Raw genomic sequence first — 17,109 nt, 5'->3', positions numbered from 1 at the left:
CAGAAGCAAGTTCTCTCTACTTCTCACATTTTTTCATTAATTAGGTGGCTGATGGGCTATGGCCAGTTCCACAGCTCACTGAACAGCCTAATATTAATATCATGTAGCTTTGTCACTTTGCCCAAACACTATATAGCTTCTACTGTATAAATAAACAGCAGCTCAGTAATGAAAAAGCCTCTAGGTCTTTTTGCCAGTGGGTTTTTTGAGGAGGGAGGGGATTAGGGATGTTTTATGTGTGTTAAAGACAGAGGAATAAAACAAAAAAAAAAAAGATGAACTGATGAGTCTTGGATGTGAAAGCAGTCTTGCAATGAAGCAAAGTAGAATCAAGGGGCTGGATTAGAAACATTTGTAGTTTGCATGACCAGAAAAATACTGGGGAAAATATGAAGAAACATTTTTTGTTATGGGGCAGATTTCTGGAGAAAATGTGAATAAAGCTGTAGTTAATGCTCAGTCTTGAGACACCCTTTGCAAGACAGACACTGGCAAACTGAAGCAAGTATAATGAAAAGAGCAACCAAGATGATTGGGGGCTGGGCCACATAACATATGGGCAGAGACTAAGGGAGCTCCATTTGTTTAGATGGAAGAAGAAAAGGCTGAAGTGGGGGAATATAATTGTAGTCTTCAAGTATTTAATGACAGGTTACAGAATTGTATTGTATGGGAGGTTACAGAAAAATATTGAGCCAGACTCTTTGCAGGTACTCAGTGAAGAGCTTAGAGGCAACAGGCACAAGTTTTAGTGAGGTAAATTCTGATTGCATAGAAGGAAAAAAAAATCATCACGAGAGCTGCCTGGACAGGATGCGGAGCCTTCGTCTTTGGAAGTATTAAAACCTCAAGCAGAAATGGTCCTGAGCAATCTGATATAACTTTGAAGTTAGCCTTGCTTTGAACGGAAGGTCACCTACAGTCTAGATGTTTTCCAGAGGTCTCTTCTAGCATAAATTATTCTATGACTCTATAAAATAAGAGAGATCCAGTTCTTTGGATTTGCGGGTTTTTTTTCTTTTTTTTTTTTTTTTTTTTGTTTTAAAGATAGCTAATCACACACAATCTGAGAAAATCCTCATTTTAAGTTTGAGAAAGAATGAAAAAAAGCGGGTATCAATTTCCCCTGGGATGACAGTTTGGTGGGGATGTGTTTGTATGAGGTCGTTACTTGCATTTGAGCTTAGTATGGCTTTGAATTTCCTGAACTTGTGGGAAAAGGGCACATGGTGAGCAGCCTGTGTCTGAGTAGCTATGGCTGAGCCCACGGGGACCATCTATATTTCCTGACTGAAGTTTAATGAAACAATACTTTGCCACTAACAGGACCATTGAGTTTGAATGGCTCTGTTCAGGATCTGGGGTTGCTAGAGCTGTAGTATGGAAATTCCCCCTGGGAAAAGTGGAAGTGGGAAGAGACTCCATTATCTGCTTGGAAAGCTCAAAACACCATGATACAATAATCAATGGAAACACCTAGAAGGGTTGCCTGGTCCAAAGTACAAAGCATAAAGAGCTGACACCAGTGTTCATATGGGTGATGAGAACACTGAGACTGTAATCACCAGTTTTTTCCCAGTCTGTAACTTCTTTCAGGAATAAAGTGTAATTCTGTGTTTCTTTATTTCACAGCCAATTTCTTCAGAATGGTCTTGTCTGAAGGGAACATGTTAAGCCTCTGGAATTTTGGGACTGTTACAGATCTTGACAGTCCACTGCTCTAAAGGGTGTAGATACATTACACACACACACAGACAGACATACATTTACACACACATATATGTAGTGCATATATATACATGTATATAGTGGGCTATGTTGAAAAGACTCAGCACATTAGTAGCCACAGATGTGGCACACTATACCACCCTTTGATAGACTAACTTCAGGATAATTTTTGTTCAGAAAGCATGGCTAGACTGAGACATTCTTCCCAGACAACTAACAGAGCTCTCACCCGCTGTAATTTGTTATCACTAGGCGAGAGAAAGTCCATAGTGAATAGCAAGGCAGTGAAACTATTTTCCCAGTAATAAACCAATACACTAATCAGGTAAAGTTTTGTTGTACCATTTTTTTTATTTGTAACTAGACGAATCACACTGATCGTATCTTCTTCAATTCACCCTCTATTTTGCATATTTCTTTTCTTATTTCTGAAGTTTGGCCAGTACAATTCATCATATGTTTCTATATTTGATTCTCAAATCAGGCATTTGCAGATCACAACCACAGGATGTACATACATATGTAAACCCCATGGAGAGGACTTAGAGAGCCAGGACTTTCTGTTACATCTATAGAGAAGAAAAGGGACATTCTTAATCATTTTGAAAGATATACACACACAGATGTCAAGATATCAATAAAAAAAAGAAGTTTCCATGAACCAAGGACATCAGTGAATATTAGGATTAGTGAAGACTTAATCCCTGTGGATCAAGAAAATATTGAAATGCACAATTTCAGTCACATGAAGAGAATTCAGAAACTACTTAAAGAGACAGTGCCCATTATTTCACGACTTTTTGTCTTGAAACAGTTCCACACTACACAGTAGCCTACAAAGATTACTTCACTAATAGTTCAGGGTCTGTTTACACGGTCTTCTGCAAGCGGAGTCCCCCAGGGCTCGGTTTTGGGACCGGTCTTGTTTAATATCTTCATTGATGATCTGGATGAGGGGATAGAGTGCTCCCTCAGCAAGTTTGCAGATGACACCAAGTTGGGAGGGAGTGTTGATCTGCTTGAGGGTAGGAAGGCTCTGCAGAGGGATCTGGACAGGCTGGATCGATGGGCTGAGGCCAACCGGATGAAGTTCAATAAGGCCAAGTGCCGGGTTCTACACTTCGGCCACAACAACCCCAGGCAACGCTACAGGCTTGGGGATGAGTGGCTGGAAAGTTCCCCTGCAGAAAAGGACCTGGGGGTGTTGATCGACACCCGGCTGAATATGAGCCAGCAGTGTGCCCAGGTGGCCAAGAAGGCCAACGGCATCCTGGCTTGCATCAGAAATGGTGTGGCCAGCAGGAGCAGGGAGGTGATCATGCCTCTGTACTCGGCTCTGGTGAGGCCGCACCTCGAATACTGTGTTCAGTTTTGGGCCCCTCACTACAAGAAGGACGTTGAGGTGCTGGAGCGTGTCCAGAGAAGGGCGACGAAGCTGGTGAGGGGTCTGGAACACAAGTCTTATGAGGAGCGGCTGAGCGAGCTGGGGTTGTTTAGCCTGGAGAAGAGGAGGCTGAGGGGAGACCTTATCGCTCTCTACAACTACCTGAAAGGGGGTTGCAGAGAGGTGGGTGTTGGTCTCTTCTCCCAAGTGACTAGTGACAGGACTAGAGGAAATGGCCTCAAGTTGCGACAGGGGAGGTTCAGGCTAGACATTAGGAAAAAGTTCTTCACTGAGAGAGTGGTGAAACACTGGAATAGGCTGCCCAGGGAGGTGGTAGAGTCACCCTCCCTGGAGGTATTCAAGGAGCGTGTGGATGTGGCATTGTGGGATGTAGCTTGATGGACATGGTGCTGTGTGGTGTTGGGTGGGTTGTGGCTTGTTATTGTTGTTGTGTGGCGTGGGTTTTTTGTGGTTGTGTTGTGGTTTCCCCCCCCCCCCCCCCCACCCCCCACCCCCCCCCCCAGGTTGGACTCGATGATCTTACAGGTCTTTTCCAACCGTACTGATTCTGTGTGATTCTGTGAAACAGTTGTTTTCTCAAAAGATACTGTGAACGTCAGTGTAAGCTGTATGACACAAATCTGGTAAATATTTTGCTCATGTGTACTGTTTCTCATGCAAAATGAGCTAATGCACAAGTTAAAACAGAAGATGACAACAGAGACTATGTCCATTTCTAAACTGATTTTGGAATGTGGCCCACTCTGGGGTTCACTGTTATAACCTAGAGGGGAGCATCATCATTGCTGACCAGGGGCACCACCCAGGTCTGCATTTCTTTTCTATTAAAACAAGGGAGACCAGTGTGCAACAGGATGCCCAGATCACAGCACAATCTGAAATTCTTTTGCAACCCAGAACATTTTCCTTATATAGACCTGTAGAAACCTGGGACTAGAAAAGGAATCCCTATCTCCCATTTTCTTGTCAAGATGCAAGGAACTGGCTATTTCTCTGTGTTGTAGCTTGCCAGAAAGTTCTGTGTCTCTCTGAATATTTGGAACAAAAAAAGGCATTTAGAAGATTTTTGAGTGGGACACTGAGACAAAACTTGGTAATCTGAGATTTTCTGGCCAAAATGGATTTCTGATTACTTTCTACCAGATTTTTCTAGCCTCAGACATCATATTGCAGCAATGAACTTGCTTAACAACTTGTTTCATGTAAATGTAACTTTCTAATAATATATGGAATGTACCTTACCCCCAACCTCTCCAGCAAAAGAACAGTCTGAAAACTATCACCACTACTGGGAAGAGTCTAACAGTGATAAGCAGAAGGGGAAGAAACTCTTTCCTCATCAGGCAATACACACCAGCCAGTCTGGCCTTGAACTACCATGCTGGTTTTTTCAGTTGTGCTCTGATGTGTGTATCTTAAACTTCTTGGTCATACACCAACACAAGGTGGAACAGCTCTCCATATCTGTAGTAAATCTGATGATGCTATGTCAGCTAATCTGTTGATATAGACACTATACTGATGATTCTGCAGTGACTGCATGGTAAAATGTGAATACTGCCTTTAAAATCGTCTTTCAATATCTTTTAACTTGTGTTATCTTTCTTGTGTCCTCTTTTCCTCACTCTTAGCATTTGTTGTATTTTGCCCTATCACCATCATATTGGGTTTTGCTTACTGATATTACATTTACTGAGTGTTGCATAGATTTTCTTATGGTTTTGGTGGTATAAATGATTGTTCTTATTCTTCCCGTGCTCATGAAATGGCACAGGAGTTGTGAACCATAACTGTAGCTGACTTGATTAAGAAAAGCCAAGCAAAGTGGGGAAAGGGCAGGAAGGTTATGCTGAAACTGTCCAACTCTGATGTTTCATTCCAGGTTCCTTCATTTGGAAAGTTTATACAATGACTGCAGGAGTGAACCTGATTGGATTAGTGATACAGTGAAGTAAGCAGTGAAACTTAACCAGAGAAGTGCTTTCACACAGATGGTTTTATGACACCCTGTTAGGCAGAGCAAGGTGGTGTAGAACTCAGATCATAGTTTCTTAACCTAGCATATGATATCATTAACTGAGATGGAGAAGCTGTTCTGATTTTAAAGAGTTTTGAATCCATGAAGCTATAGCTATAAAGTAACCTGAGAATATAGAAGGAAACAAATTATTATTAGGGACCTCTGCTACAAGTGAGAAATAGTAGAGCAAGTAGTAAAAAATGCCCTGAGTGTCTGGTCACAGAGATAGGCTTGTAGTAGCAGAAGCAGAAATAGGTTTGGAGTATGACTAGACATGTATGGAAGAGTGTGCTTGAGCTGCCTGAGCTGCCATTTGGCTGTCAGCCTCTCTGGAGTACCGACACCAGAGTAAGCTTCAAGTCCACTGTTAGTTCTGATAGGAAGTCTGAAGGAAAAAACTGACGGGCAGCTATGCAAGAAGTCCAGTGGAGCAGCAGAGAGCACAGGTTGGGAAATCAGCATTGACTCACAAAGTTCTTTTAGATTGAAGCTGAAGTTAAAAAGAAATGGAGCTCTGGCTCACTTTTTGAGAAAAGCTGACTTTGTGCCCAGAGGAGGAGCCAAGGGGAGTTTTGGTAGATGAGGGGCAGCTCTTCCCACTCTTCCTCCATTTTAAGCTCAGTCAAAAATGTGACTTCCTGATTTTAGGGGGTATAATACCACTTAGCAAAAGACATATAAGTATTGATGCTTGTTGGAATCCTGCTTCAGCACAACAATGGCACTTTTGGGAGTGTCTTGAGATGCCTACTTTTGGAATCAAGACATCCAGAAACAGCATAAATAAAATATAGCTATCTCAAATTATTATCAGGAGAGCATTTTTAACTAGACAGATTTTATAGGGATGAGTTTGTTCATTGGTGGCTCCTGTGTCATTTATTTTCGGGGTAGATAACATTTCTTCCATATATCTTGTCATCTAATACCCTAGCAGAGCAAACATAGAGTACTTAGCAATGCAATGTTACAATTAACTTGCAATTATTAAAACAACTGATTCGTCTCTGATGTGAATGTTCCTAGGGAAGAAACTGTAATCAAGCAGCACCATATGGACAACAGAGATTTGGATCAAACAGAAAAGAGAGAGTGACTAATAAGAAGTGATGAGTGGAAGTTATTGTTATGCTGGAAAGTGGATACAAATTTACTCCTGTGTCTAAAGACGTTGAAGCTGGGGAACCTTCAGTACAAAAAATTTAATTACTAACACAGAAAAAATAACAGGACTCATATTTCTCTAAACTTTTGCAAGCACAGGTCAAAGGTAGCAACACTTCTACCTTTTACATCTCAGGGGTATTCCAATTTTTGCTGTATAAAGGGGTCAGTACTGTTTTTAGAACTTATTACAAAACACTAGACATTGAAAATCTAGTAGTGAAATCAGCAGCAAGAAAAAAAGGTAGCTTGTTGCTTAGCATTAATAAACAAAAATGCATTTTGGTTATGTTACAGGAGCTGATGCAGCCTTAGGGCAGCTGCCAATCAAGTCATGTTTTATGTCTCTTAGTTCTTTGCTGTTAAAAACAATCAAGGTTACCATGGAAACTGCAATTTTAGTACATGGTACTTTTGCAGTCTTTCAGCTACAGAACATGCTATTAAGGAAATATTTCTGAGTGCTATGTACTTCTGTATTTCTTGATATTTTAAATGAAAATATTTTTAACTCACAGTCAAACTGTGCCTATTAGACATATTTTATTTTTACTTTTAGGAATAGCCAATAAAGACTGTATTAATGAACATATAAGACCTTATTCACTCCCAATATCTTCCACTGTAAAAAATAAAATGGAAAAAACCCTCACCTTTTATAGCTGTGATAAAAATATAACTATTTGAGTTCCCGACATGAAAAATTATTGCATTTTAAATATATTTCTACTTTGTCTTCCATTTCATTCACCTCCAACTAGATGGATAATAGTTTAAATTATTATGATTTTTACAATTATATTTTTTAAAAGGATGCTAAAAGTTTCAAATTCATTATTACTATGCATTTAATTTGTGTTCATGGTTATTCTCTTTTCAGGCATATAAAAGCAAAAAAATTTTGCTCTTTGGATTCATGTTTGGGAAAATCATTGCTGTTCTTGATAATAGGAATGTATATTTACAAATATATGAAGCGTAGTTACAGCTTGATTTTTTTCAGGTATATAAAGTGTACGTAAAGGTATATAAACGTCATTAATATCAAGGTTTTACAGTTATTTGGCAGAATGAGTAACCCAGCCAAAATCCTAAGTGCTAGTCCAGCTGGGATGAGCACAACTGAGAGGAAGACACCCTGCACAACAAATTAATAACCTGTCCCACAAAGGCAACAGGAGGATTTCTTCCAGTCAGCTGACTCTTATATTTTGTCATGAGAGTTTATCAGACTCAATTTTAACACTGATGGAAGAAATTAAGTTTATAAGCACAGGTTTATAAATCTGGATGTGGTATTTGTTTTGGAATAGATTGCTCATCTAGAAGTATGTTTATGAAAGTAAAAGAACATAACGAAATTTTTTACTTTAGAACCAGTGAATTTACTAATTTGTTGAAGGAGTGAGAAGACGCTTTCGTGAACTTAACTCTCAGGTTCTTCCAACCAGAAGAAAAAAAAGGAACAAAAATAACATGATCAAGAAGGCGGGCTGAGCATATAGAGGTAAGCTACGAAAGGAAAGAACATTTAAAGAAGCACTAGCACAATAAATATATTAATATCCAATTCTGGCCAAATTTTGCAATTCCATACTTTTTAAATTTGCAGGCATCCTGCCACTTTTTCCCCCATGGAGCTTACATTCTTATTCTCCAGCCTACTGTGTATAATAATTTGTCCCATAGGACAGCATAGTCTTCTCATAAACTCATCATTTATATTTCAGTGGGAATGACATTTACTTCAATTACAGTTCTACTTTTCTTATTAGCAATAGTTATTTATTGGATGCCAGTATTAAATAAAGGGCAGTAAAAAAGGCATAGCGTTAGTGATTCTATTTGAGCTGGTGTTTTAAGTGCTTGCCTTCATTTGTATACATTGCAGTTGTGGTGACTGACTAGTGATAAACAGCAATAAACTATAAATTCAAATTAAAACCTACAGTGTCATGGAGTGAATGATCCTTTTACATAGCTGAGAAATGCTGAGGTGGACTAAACAGTCTGCCTTGTTCATTTCAAAGATGTTAGCCACCTTAATATGCACAGGAAACCCTGCCGGATCACACCCTCCTTTCCTCTTAGAGCCAGAATTGCTGGATAATGAACAGATAAGGCAGGTTCAGAGCAAGTCCCGATTTCTAAATTGGTAATTGCAAGGCAGGCAGCGCCTATGTAAGTTAGGGAAACCAGTTTTTTGCACAGATATACTTAAGCTGGTTCACTGCGTCATTCTCTATGACCCTGCAAACTCATGTATCTGACTTTGAATAGCCCCTGCTATCAGGCCTAAAGACGACAGAAACCCACACAGACTTGTTAGTCCATATGTTCTTTATGGGGAGCCCAGGGCTGGTGCTGACTTTCCCCATCCTCGCTTGCTCAGGAGGCCCAGAGCGTTGCAAACAGACAGCTCTAACAGAGCCCAGCAGAAATATTTTTCATGGTACTCTTAACTGCTGATTATTTTTGTAAGTTAGGCCGGTCAGCTTTTGGCAGTTTCTCATTTACTGTGCAGAGTATAACCTGGTCCTATCAACAGATGGGTATCCTTCCGAGGTCTGCTTCTCACTGGGTTGCAGTGTGTGCTGAAGAGCGCCTGGCACAGCTCCCTGCAACTGCACTGCCCCAGCTGCGGTTATAGGCAACGCGATCAGACAAGAAAATTTAGCTGAAGCATTTTCTTTTCCAAAGCACTGTCTTACTCTCTCTCTCATGCCTCACCTCCACCCTTGCTTAATATACTCCTCCTCCATCTCTATGCTGTGGAGCTTTTTTACTAACATTGCACGGATATTGTTTAAACGGGTTCAGCAAGTAGTTGTTTTCATGGGGCTATCTTTGTTCCCTTTGCTGACACCTTTTCTACAAGAGCAGCAGACTGCATTGCTGCTGCCACTGTTTGACTCTGAGAAACAATTTCACAGTGGGGATTTGCTTCTTTTCCTCTACAGGCTGCTTGACAGTGATGCATGGGGAGGCTACTGTGAGCGAGTGTTGGCCTCCTCCCTCTCCCTCCTGACACAGCTATTACTTTTAGCTTTGTCACAGCTTATAGAAGATCACACCAGAGCTGAGGATTTTGCTTTGGTGACCACTGTTTCTCTCTGATACTCTGCTCTAAGTGGAATCATTGAACCCTACTTTCCTATGATAGCATCATGCCTTTCTTTCAATTTTCTCATAAATAACCATTCCATCTTCTGCTTGGATGGTTACATACATGAGGTCTAAATAAGGAGAAGTGGAGGAAAGGCAGACACACAAGCATCTTACCCTGACAACCAGAGAACAGCCTGTTCTTCAGATGTTTTGCCTATCTTATGGCAGGTAACATTCTGGTTTAACATGTAGCTAAGCAGGAAATAGGTTTTTACTCTGTTGAAAATAGTGATCGTGAGGTCTTTGTGGGAGTGCGGGCAAAGACATCTGAGGTTACAATTGTGCTTCATTTAAAAATAGCATGAGCCAGGAGAGGATTGCCAACAGAAATGCAGTCAATAAAAATAGGGAGAAGAAAATAAACTTACCACACTTGGGACTGGGAGAATGCCTTCTCTTGCTGACTCTGCCTCATGTTTCCTGTCTGACACTGGGCAAGTCACTCACTGAGAAATCAACTACAGTAGTGACAGCTGATATTTCACCATATGGAAATAAACTTGGAGCAGAAAGTACAGGATACAATGTATCTATGATTCGTTACTGATAGAAAATTTTATCCCAAAATTCTTTGCAATTAGCCAAGTTTAGTTGGTTTCAACTGAAATTCCTTCCTTTAGATATAAAATTATGCATCCCAGAGAAAATTATCTGTATTTTTTAACAAAAAGGAAATTCTGGTGAGCTCTCTTTTTATTACAAAAACTTTTTTCTCAATCAAAAAATGTAAAATTAAATATTTTTGCAGAAATAAACTCCAATTTTTTGGTCGGATCTCATGATTTTGCTCTCTCTTCCCTTATTTTTATCTATTCCCCCTCCTTTACTATCTTTGATCTCTAGGCTCAAGGCCTCCTGACCACCCCTGGACAGGGAAGAAGTCTTCCTGTCTTCCACATGGCAGTAAGAAAAAGGATGGATAATGAATATAAGGGTGACATTTTTATAGAGAAAGAGATGAGAGCGCACTTACCAGCTCTAGCACGTGGGAATTTTGCTTTGATTTGTAGTTTCCCACAGGTACACCATAGCTACACATATCAAGGGAGACTTAACTTCAGACAGAAAATCTACATTATTGTTATGGAGATTCTCTGCAAAAAATATGGTGGAAAATGGTAGATGAATAACAACTAAGTTGAGGTATCTAACTCCCTTAAGCTCCTTTAAAACCTGGCTGTGAGTTAAATACACATTTAGAGGTTAGGCAGACAGATAGATACTGCTATTTTGCCGTTACTGCTTATTTAGCCTTTGACCTTTGATAATGGACATGACTGTTGGAGAGAATGGAGTACATCAGACAAAAAAAGTGATTCTATATTTGAGTACCTCCAGGATCAAGATAAAATATATTGAATAGCATAATACAGACCAGCCAGTATTTTCATTGTCAGAGTAATAGCATTTTATTTTTCTCCAAGCATCTGATGCATCAGCAAACAAAACTGTAGTAGATCTACAGTTTAGCTGAGCGTAAATCCCAGTGAATTTCTTTATGCTGGGGAAATGAATATTAATATTGCTATATAAACCAAAAAACAGCAAGCAAGAAGCAGAGTCCAGAGTAGAGCCCAATTTTTGACAGCCCTTGGGCGGCAATACTTAGCCCACTGCACTCAGTCACATGTCTGAATTTAACTCTTTTATTCCTCTCTCAAGGTGAGTCTCACCTTGGTGTCTCAAAGAGATTGGGTTTTTTATTATAATTATGGGCCAGAGAGCGCTGACCTGAAGCAAACAGCTTTGGCAAACACAGAATGGATCAGACGCTTTAAGGGCTTAACAATCCACAGACAAGACGTTTCTCAAAATATTTGAAATGTTGGCTGAGGAACGGTGCAAGAAATCATCTGGAAATATTTCCTGTTGGAAAAGAAAGAATCCACACGTGGAACTATTTCCTGACGCAAGCACGAGCAGTTTATGCGGTGCAGAAGTCTGAGGCAATCTTTACTCAGAACTCTGTACCCAAATGCCCCACAAAACACAGGATAAAATATCACAAAATCTCTTCTGCTTTCTCCCTCTCTTTGAAACAAACAAGCGAAGAGGCCCATCTGCTGCCTTTTGTTCATGGTGAAGAACTCTTAAGGCAGCTGAGAGTGGAATATTTGCCTTCATCATTGGGTAGGATTCTATTCACATATTTACAGTGCAGTCAAAATTAAATACAAGAATGCAAAAGGAGTCCTAGCCAGCTTGAATTTCACCTACATAAGAGGGTGTAAAAGTGGTGCTTGAAAGAACAGTAGTCTAGGGAGGCTGAAACTGGAAAGTTATGCATGAATATAAGTGAATAGGTTTACTGTACCAATCAAGCATGCTGGCAATGAGGACCACCTGCCAGAATAATCTCTTTCTGAGACTCACTTAAGGAACTAAATCACCTGCTTAAAGTTTTATTTAAGTGAAATGGCCCAGAAAAGCAAACACAGTGTAGCTTGTCAGCAGGTCCTCAAGGGAGGGGCCATTTGTTGCTTGCCCAACTCACCAGACGATGAGCACTATGTTTTCACTTAGTCTGAACAACTGAATTTTGTGTTGAGTAGTAATCCTCCCCTCCTACACATACACACACAGAGTGGCTTATAAGGCATGTCAAAAGAATTATGATTTGGTCAAAGATATATTTAGTATGGGAAAACAGGCACTGTTGTGATAGCTACCCATGCACCTAAAGGTACCTCTAGCCCACAGAAGTAGGTGAAGAACACGTATTCTGATGTTTTTGTGGTTTAGTTTTGTGCTCTCTTGAACATCCTTTACACTCAACACTGTTTTAAGATTACCGTACTTATTACAGTAGCGTTTATGTGCTCCAGGAGTTTCACTCAGTCAGGTACAGGTACATAGTATGGAATAGTTCCTGTTCTTGAAACGTCAGGCAGGGAGTGAGGTATTATAAAAAAATACGATTAGTTTCATTTTACAGGTAGAAAACTGAAGATGGAAACTTCAGTGTCTCACCTAAATCAACATAACAAGCTAGACCTGCTAGGACATAGTCATTTTTAGTTCCAGTCTAATACCTTACAGAATGATTGCTCTTTCTTGACATTGTGACTGTTGTAAGAAAATAGCTGACTTTAGGCATTAGTCTGAGACCATGTAAAAAAGTTTGCAGTCACTCAGAAATTATTAAAAAACGTGACTGATTTCTTCTTATTCTGGTGTATGTATTCACATCATTCATAAGACATTTGGGGTGCAGAATCCCTGTACTGTGATGTGCCTTAAAATTTCACAGTCCTCATTCCAGATTCTCGAATTGAAAATTTTTTGTATCACTTGGCACCTGTATTAAGAGCTAGCTGAAGAAAGGCTTCAAGCAGTGCATTATGTCTTGTAGAGCCCTACTTACAAGTATTCACTTCGTTCTGAGTGCCAGATTCTGTCATTCTCACTCACAGTGAATTTTCACTCTACTCCTTGAATTGCTCCATTGGTTCTCATGTGGTTTTGTATGCTTCAAGGTAAAAGATTGAAAGTAACAGAATTAAGCTCAGTATCTTCTGGGCTGCATTAATTTCAGGAATGATGAAGGTATCATTTTTGTCTTCTTCCATCACTCTCTGTCTGGGTCAAAGCAGACAGCCATAAGAGAAAAGCCATTCTTTTTTTCCAGAATTTATTTACCAATACAGTGATATTTGAGGCACACATAGGTCTTGATTGAATTTTTTCTGTATATCTGAGCCCTGTGTTTGGGGGCATTAACTGATCAGGAAAGAAAGGACTTGAAGTCAAGATAAGTCTTTTGCTTAAAATATGTTGTTTTCTATATCACAGAGGTGGGTAGAATAGAAGATGCTTATTTTTTAATGAGATCTTTAAAAAGCCATCACTGTTTTCTTTGCTTTTTTCCCACTTAATTTTCCCTCAAAATGAAATAAAATAAATAAACAAACTCCATTAAAATTGCATTTACTGACTGAAATGAGAACAACATAGTGATGTAACATGTTATTTACAAAGATCTCTGGGTGGCCACAGTAGAATTGCAATGTAACAACCAATTAAAATTAAATCCTGTATACCATCTAAAAAAAAAAAAAGGAAAAAAAAAAGAAAAAAAGAAAAAGAGGTCAGACAATTACATCTAACAAGGCTTTCAGCATTGTAAGGCTAGATGGTTTACACAAAAATAATGGTACAGTGTCAAACACATTTAGACTTTCAGAATGCACACAGAAGGCTATTCTGAGATTTTTAAGTTCCCATTTTTAAAGTGTAACTTCCATCATTTGTTGCTAACTTGAAGTTCATAGTTCATGACAGATAGACAGACCTTTCCCTAAGAGAAAGAAAACTACATGCAGGATACATAAGTATGTGAGTGGGCATGTATATATCACACAGAAGACAAAAAAATAAAACAATTCCTCTGGCCTTGACTAAAACTGACAGCACTGTACAGCCTCTTTAACGTCTAGGGAAATTATTCCTGGAGTAACTCAGTGAGCTGTGATATGCAATGATCTTCAGAAAACAAGTGGCAATATTACCTGTTTTCCAAATGAATCCAAGATCTCAAAAAAAGTTTGACATCATTAATGTGAAAAGTGTAAATTGATAACAAAGCCCGTTTTTTTTTTGATGAGTGAGTGCTGTGGTGTTTCAAAGCCCAGTGAATGAAAACGGCACCAAAAGACCAAAGCACAAGACATGATTTTCTGAAGTAGAAATTATCCAGAAATTATGGCCAAGTCAGAGACAGCTGAGAGTGTTCAGAGCTCGGGAAAATCCATCCTTTTCTTCGTCTGTTAATGCTTCAGTACTACAAATTTACTGTATAAAGTCATGGGTGATACTAATCATGTCTATTTTATAGTTTTACTTTGTATGCAGGTTGCAAAGTAAAAGAAAACTCTAAATAAGTGTTTCTTTTTTTTATTTATTATCCAGGATTGCCTTTACAATTACAAGGCTTCTGCCTCAGACATCTGCTGGAGCAATGACGGTTAAGGTGACAGAAAAGGAAAATTTCCTGTCTATATTCCCTACACACAAAGTAATACAGCTGATGGCAGAAAAGATATGCACTATAAAATTCTTAGGGCCCCTAGATGGCAGTCAATAGAGGGATTAGAAATCACTTGTCCCTTCAGCTTCAGAAAATGAGTAGCAGGGATACCTCTGTGAACTCCTCTTGGGACACTATGCTAGTGATTCCCTAATTCTGTGCCTTCAGAGTGGCTTATTTCCTTCACTTTGTATGTATTTCTCTGAATACCTGCTTGGTGCTACCACTATTGTCATTTCTATAAGTCTGCATGATAACATATATGTTTACTGTTATACCAGAATGTACATTTGTAAATTAAGTAATTGCAGCAGAGGAAATTGGGAGATTCAAAGGAACTGATGTTGCACCGGACTGTTCATGTTTGACATGTTCTGCAAAACGCGGCTTACACAGAAGATTTGCACTGGAGAGCAGAAGTGGATTTCTGTGAATTTACTGGCAAGATCCTTCTAAGAAGGATGGGGTCCCTGGGCCTGCCAAGATGCTCAAAGATGCAGAGACACTGACAGAACCGCACTAATTGCCAGCACTTAGAGAAGGGTCTTTCTCTCTCCATCACACCCCTCAGACCTAGCTAATTCTTAATCCCTTTACTTTAAATCTGCGTTGGGGTCAGATTTCCCAATTTCTGAATAAGTGTGGAAATATTTTCAAGTCTTTTACATTCTTATCAGTCAGAGATGTGAATTCCACCTTAAGTATGCATGACCAAAAAGCATTTATAGCCCTGATATGGATTTTTAGGGGCACTGTAGAAAGAAATGCAGAGTTCAGTGAACTTTACTCCCTCCTATTCATATGCATAAAGAAATTTCTTTGTCCCATAAAACTTAGTCTTTAGCTAAAGTACTGAATCTTAATTATTTAAATTGGACTGTGTTATAAAGAATTTTAGAGTATAGGAGCTAGTGCCTCTTTCTCATGTCTTTTATATTAAATGAGCTGCTGCGATCAACTTCTAACTTCTGCTAAGCATAAAATGGGATTTGATATTTAAAATGAGTAATAGCAATTTAATTTTCAGAGTCTCTGCGAAAGCAAAGTTTCCAACAAGTTCAGTGTGTTCTGTGAGTTACCAGAAAAGCAGGCTTTTAAAATTAGTATCTTTGCTTGGGATCTGAAAGGAATCCCTTTCATTTGTTAGTTTGCATGAAAATTAGTTTGACTCTTTTGTTTAACTTCTGGCCTGTTGGGCTGAATGCCTTGCATTAAGCTTGAGTATCCTTGAGCCAGATTCCAAGGTCCTTATCAAAGATCCAGCTCAAAATATTTTAATCAATTGGGTGCTTCTAAATTGCAACAGTGGAAATTTGTGAGAGTTAAGGTCAAGTGAAAATGGGAGGAATTTAAGCAGCTGGGTTCAGTCCTGCTCCCATACTGAAATAATTGACTCAGCTGGGAACAGAACTGAGTAACTGTTAAAAGCTAACAGTACAATAAGGCTGCTACAGTTAAAGGCAGGTTTATTTGCTGTAAGGAAAATATTATAGTTTGCTGTATCTAATCTTTTCCTAGGTGGGTTTTCTTTTGAGTACATCTTTTGTGTATTGCTTTTAATATTTTATACACAAGTACAGCCCATTATTAGGGTTAATTCAAATGGATCTTACTGTGGTCCATAATCAGAAGAAGAACACAGACACACTGACCTTCGTGTACCTACTCTCAAATGCCATGATGTATTCAGATGGTTTTCTGGAGAAAGGTATAGCATTTGATACAGTCTTTCCAAAGATCTCTTTCCTAATCAGGTGAAAAAATAATTGCTGTACTATAACTCTTTTTCCCCATATAGATCTGGATGATTTTTATCACAAAGTCTACAGAGAAAATGGTACAGCTGTTAGAGTCCAGTTCTGGCCTGAAGAAGTCCATTTCAATTTCCCTAACCACGCTTATATTTTCACACTGCTTTTCTAGGCAGGGCTCTGTGGTCCAGAAACTATCGTAGGGTTTTTTTCATCCTATTGTTATCTATTGATTTTACCAGGAATTAAATATCTTACAATCTCTTGGCTTTGGTTTTTCTGGGAGAGTTTCATCTACTGTCAGCCATCTTGTCAGGCATCTAATCTGAATTGACTAATTTAGATCTGGGCTTCTTCTAGTCTACTGACAAATAGAGGAAAGCACTTCCAGAAGCTCTTTATCCCAAAATAGGTATTTAAAATAGTGAAAATAAACTGTTCTTTGGAAGGAATGTCTTTCTATGTTGATTTGCTACAGAGGGAGGCTAAATTATTAGCTTAGACTCGGTGGTTAACCATTCAACAATTAGCTACGCGTGGTGAATCGAACAAGCTCTATCCCAATACCCATTTATCGAATAGGAACAGTACCTAAAAATCTCACTAAGAGATTCATCACTCACTAATGAAAACATTTCTTGCAAAGACCTCATGCAGATGATTAAATTTTTGAGACATACCAGCAGAAGAAAGAGGTCAAAGCCTGATACCCTGGTCACTTTACAGAATACTTCGTTCTTCTTTCATGGCAGGCGTAATCACATTGAAACAACATAAGGTTATTGACATTTAGTGACCTGTTTGGCTGTCTTTTCTGCCTTAATAAAAAAGCTTTCTATTTCTTTTA

Source organism: Gavia stellata, chromosome 6 (assembly GCF_030936135.1).
Source record: "Gavia stellata isolate bGavSte3 chromosome 6, bGavSte3.hap2, whole genome shotgun sequence".
Classification (NCBI taxonomy): domain Eukaryota; kingdom Metazoa; phylum Chordata; class Aves; order Gaviiformes; family Gaviidae; genus Gavia; species Gavia stellata.
This window is presented reverse-complemented; position numbering follows the sequence as displayed.